Source organism: Haemaphysalis longicornis, unplaced genomic scaffold (assembly GCF_048455015.1).
Source record: "Haemaphysalis longicornis isolate Haplotype H1 unplaced genomic scaffold, Haemaphysalis longicornis Haplotype H1 scaffold_12, whole genome shotgun sequence".
Lineage (NCBI taxonomy): Eukaryota > Metazoa > Arthropoda > Arachnida > Ixodida > Ixodidae > Haemaphysalis > Haemaphysalis longicornis.
In genome coordinates, this window is record NW_027526225.1 from 52,319,360 (window position 1) to 52,324,434 (window position 5,075).

At 44.9% G+C, this 5,075-nt stretch overlaps 1 long non-coding RNA gene across 1 annotated transcript; it reads left to right on the forward strand.

Moving 5' to 3' along the window:
• Positions 1 to 1,680: 1,680 nt before the first annotated feature.
• On the forward strand, positions 1,681 to 3,877 carry LOC144162649 (uncharacterized). Its single transcript, XR_013320734.1, has 2 exons — positions 1,681 to 1,818; positions 3,629 to 3,877. It is a non-coding gene; the product is annotated as an uncharacterized LOC144162649 (long non-coding RNA).
• Positions 3,878 to 5,075: the final 1,198 nt, after the last annotated feature.

The following is a 5,075-nucleotide window of genomic DNA, read 5'->3' on the forward strand; positions in this document are numbered from 1 at the left end:
TCTGCCAGCGCCGAGCCGGCGGAAATCAGCTGATAGGCAGGTAGAAGGCCGTTTTGCAGCGCGTGACCGTGAACCTAAACGCGCGGTTACACTGTTACACGTCTTCAGTGTGGCCGCAGCAGGTTTGCGAAGCGGCTCGCTCTAACAATGCCGCAATGCTCGGTGCCAGGCTGCAAGTCGCGATCGGTACCCAAGGAATTGGGCGTCACTTTACACCGGTTAGTGCATCATTCCGCTGACAAGTATTGCTGTACATTGGTGTGCATTCATCCTTTGTTTGCAATCGCCGCCGTTTATAGGTTCCCAAGCGACGGAGAACGCCGCAAACAGTGGGCGAACGCCGTGCGGCTACCGGACTGGAAAGTGCCCAAGTTTGCGTTGCAGTTTCACTGGCAATCCCAGAGATGACTAGTCAATTAAACGGCCGTTCTATATATATAGGTAAGCAGTACTTCATGCAGATTTCACGCTAAGAAATTGTGGAATGTTTTTACCGTTGTTCGCGTGCCTTCGATAGAATTTTTTGCGAAGGAGGAGGAGGAGGAGGAGGAGGAAGCAAAACGTTTTATTGAGTAAAAAAAATGAGAGGGTGGGTGGCGTCAATAAACTTTTTTTCGCCAAGTTTCAACTTGTCTCAGTGTCAATAAACTCAAGGTGATATCAGTTGAAAACGTTCATACACTAACCTCGCAGTATGAAGTGTTGAAAAGCGAAATCCAGAGCGAGACCACAAAAAGATCCAGATTCCAGATCCAGCACTCTTCCAGTCAACAGACGGACACCTACTACGGTAATAGGACGATGGAATTGTATCAACTGGGAATCTACCTTGTAACAGTTGCAAAGGCGCTGCCGCGCATTGCCGGCCTAGCAAACTATATATTGCAGCGGCGATAACCAAAAAATTGAGTTGCGAATCGTTCGGTTGCAAGCCGCGTACGTACTGCACACCGTGTATCACTTCCCGAAAATCTACCTGACGGGTGTCCGCGCGTACGACGGGACGGCGCGTTCACGATATCTGCACTTCAATAGGCGCGTCGTGATCGCGACCGGAGCAAAAGCTTGACGCGGTACAAGGTGCACTTGCAAGTAGAAATTAAATGACATATTCACATCGGCGCAGCTGTCGCAACTCGCAGCATCCTTTTCGAGTTCCGCAAGACCACAGCGCAGCAAAGCGAAGCAGCAATCTTCGCAATCGGACGACAAGGCAGGCGCTGCCTTTCCTCCATGACTGGCGAACGGCGGGCGGGCTGTTGCTAGGACGCCGTTGCTAACGCGACTTCCAATGGCCGCCGAAAACACGTGACTTCCTCCACACTTTTGCCAATGCGCGGGGATAGCTGGGGGCCTCTCCTAAGCTTTTTTTTCCTCCATGGTCGTGCACATGCGTGCGGTCAGCGACTGTTTCTCGCTTTCTCTGGTTGTTCAATAACCCACCACCGCTCAGTGCTGACCAAGCGACGTTTGCGCCTTGAACGGCATCGCAGCATTGGCTAAAACAGTTGAAAGTTCCGCAAAAACTAAGCACACGGTGCGAAATACCCCTGACCTACGCAGCGGAGCAAACCGCGCCGAGCGATTTTAGCAGCCCAGCGCGCTCAGGCAACTCTGGTCGGCCGCCGGGAAAACTGGTTTGAGAGTATTTTCCTCCTTTCCCGGCTGCTTATGGAAAATGGTGTATAGAGACGTCTGTGAGCTTTTTACGAAACTGATTCATTCAGCCGATTCAGCCATCGCAGTTTTATAAACATGGCCGCCCGCGGATGGAAATGTGCGATGTGCTCCTGTGCTGCTGGAACGTCATTTCACAAGGTAACTATTGCAAGTCGTTTATATGTACCACTCAGTGTTTAAACCCTTCCAATGCCCCTCTTCTGTTTTATGCATGATTTCTTGCTCTGTAGTCTAAGGTGGGTACTCAGCGTGGAAACGGTCGAAAGGCTTCTCCCGGGGTGGCGGGAGAAGTTGCAACGCTTGCTGCACTGTTTCGCGTCGCTCAACTTGTTTTGTACCTCTAGCTGTTGATTATTTTACATGAATTTATTATACAACTAGTGTAGAAGGGCATCACTGCAACAGATTAAAAAAAAAAACGCCGCAGATGCTGGAAAGCCGAGCAAGAACAGCTCTAGACAAAGAGACATTATTGGGCCTCAATAGTTTGACTAACTAAAACTTTTCGCGTAGCTTAGTTTCTGGTTCTAGGCCTCAATCATCAGTCCCGCGCTACCCGGAACGAAATCACTCATTTCTCGCATGTATTTAGATAAAACCACGTCTCGGGTTTTGTCAACGCGTGAGACAGTCCAGTGACAGCCCTCGGTACTGACTGCGTTTTCTTCTTTTTTTTTTTTCAGAAATGATAGAGCGGCATAGCGCAGTCGTTATGCGTTATAATGTACGCGTTTAGCATTTTTCACTGAATAGCATGTCAGTGTGTGATGTGCTCAATTTACTCAGCTCGCGTGATCGCCTGTCCTTGTATGTGCTAATGACTGTGCTGCAATCTAAATGTGGCTTGCTGCTGTAACTTTGCGGCCGTTTGTAGATGGGCATGTTGGCGACTACACAACCTCCACAGCAAAGAGAATTCCGGCAAACTATGCAACAAATGGCAACGTGATCTGGGCCGCTTTGACGACTGTTTTAAAGAAGGGCACTGTGTGGGTAGTTGTGCATCATGTTTAAAGGGCTTGGAAGACTGACTTCACAGTGCGGTTACTCTTAAAAAGCCTTAACAATTTTTCATGAGCGGTAAACACAACCTTTCACTCATTTTGTTTGTAATCTTTCTCAAATTGCACGATATGCTCTGAATATAGGTATTGCAGTCAGTCTTTAACTGCCAAGCAGCTATATTTCTTTTTACCAGTTTCCTGTAGTCTCTTGTCGGCAAGCAGACACTCAGAGATGCAGTTAGCAGTTTTTACAGGCAGCTTTAAACCTGGTGGGCATTACCAGAAAACTGCGACTCCCGTGTCTAGTGTCGTCCTTGTTATTGTTACTCTGTTTTATTTCATTGTGCTTTGCACCATTGGTCCCAGGGAAGACTAATGTAATCGCGCATTTGACAAACGTTTAATGGTAAATGGCTGCAGTAGCTTGCATGTGTGTGATGCGTTGTGCCAACAAGCATGATTGCAAGAGCCAGTTCAAAATCTCTTGACTGAAAATTATTTAGAAAAACTGTTTCATTTACATCTGAAGCAGGTGAAATGTTTGGGCAATCATGTAATGTAAAGGTAATGTCTATGAAACAGAACTAAATAGCAAAATTTCTATCACACATCAAATTTCTGCGCAAAACAACCCGCAAGCTCCTCAAGGTTTCGCATGGCGGCGGGCTGCTTTAGTGTTGTGAGTTCTGGCCGCGAGGTTTATTTTGACTGTAGCGCAATAACGAGAGCATGTATCAGGAAGGGCATTGTGAGAGATCAGCGAAGCTCAGCTTGTACTCGTAAGCATGCCGTTTTACCCATGGTGTGAAATCACCATGGGTGAATGTTTATCTGTACACTTCGGTAATGCTCGAGTTGTGTTTCCTTACTGGCAGTGTTCAAGCTAGCCGGTGTCTGCACTGTTCATTGAATTCATTACAAGTTGTTTTCTAAATTATGTGCAGGCAGCTTCATGGGCCATGGAAAGCCTCCCCAGCCACAAGGAACTCCAAAGGATAAGAAGACAGCAACAGCAACACAGTTCTGACGTGCTGCAGAAAGAGCTGCGGCACACTAGAAAATCCTTGGAGCTCCAATGCAGTGACTGCCAAGGAATGATATGAAAGTCATTTAATCTGATTTTCTTTTTCTTGATTGCTCATGTATATTTTCCTGACACTAATCTAAACTGTTTTTTTTTGTGTGTGTGGTAAGCTACTACGTGGTAAAGGATTTCAGGGCATCATGCCAGAATAAGGTGCATGGCACCAGTACTCCCTCAGGGTGTGGTTGTCCATTTGGACTTTTGTATGGTCTCTGCTGTGAGTCAACTAACACCACATACATGGCTAATTTACTATTACAAAGTGCAGCCTGTCTAGTTTTGAGTGATATCAACATTATTTATCTGAGTGTATGAGAGACAAATTCAAATTTAAAACTCGAGAAATCTTATTTTGCTTCACTTGCCTCTGTATTTTCGAAGTTATAGAAAACAATTCAACAGAAATTGGATAGATTGCTGTGCATTCATAATACATACCAATTAGTGGCTGCATGATGGAATTCAATTGGTTTCAAAATTTCTTCATATTTCTGCTAAAAAAGTCTAAAAAGGGAAATTCTCTACTTTATATTTACATGACTCAGTGCAGAGCAGTGATAGTTTTTGTACATGTTGGCTGTAGACTGATTGTTTTTCCGTCAAAATTTGGCTGCATTTATTTGGAATTTTTTAATTGCCAAGGTTAAAATGTTGCAATATACATCCTTACACGGTTCCACATTTTCAACGCTTACTCATAAGTATGCTTGCACATATATTTCCACATTTAGACCTCAGTGCGTAAAATGGTAACAAAATGCAGCCAAATTTTAAAGGTAGGAAAAGATGCATACAGCCAACACGTGCAAAGTGTTATTCTTCTGCTCTAAGCCGTGTAATGTTACCTGTTCATCAAATACCTGTTCATCAATTTTCTTCTGTTAGCTTTTATTTGCCTTTTAGCAGACAGGTGAAAACCTATTTGGCTGAGAACAAATTTGCCATCATGTGGCCAATTGGCATGTCTTCTAAGCACACAGCAAATGTCCTCCCTTTACGTTGAATAGTTCTACATATTTCGAATGCAGGTACACGTGATCCAAAGTTTTATTCTATAAGTTTTTTTTTTATTTGCAGTAGGTTTTAGAACTAGTATTTTATATCAATCAGAACTAGATCAGCTGGCCTTTCGAATGATTTTTATGTGTGTGTGGTGCAAAGCGATGCCTTACGGTAGCCCCGTATTGTTCAAAAGTGGCCGCGCGGCCTGAGGGAGTGTGACTGCCACATTAAAGGGCCATGCAGACAAAATACAAGCTTGTTTTCTTCGAAAGATTTGGGGTTTTGTAGTGCCCTTTGCACGTGTC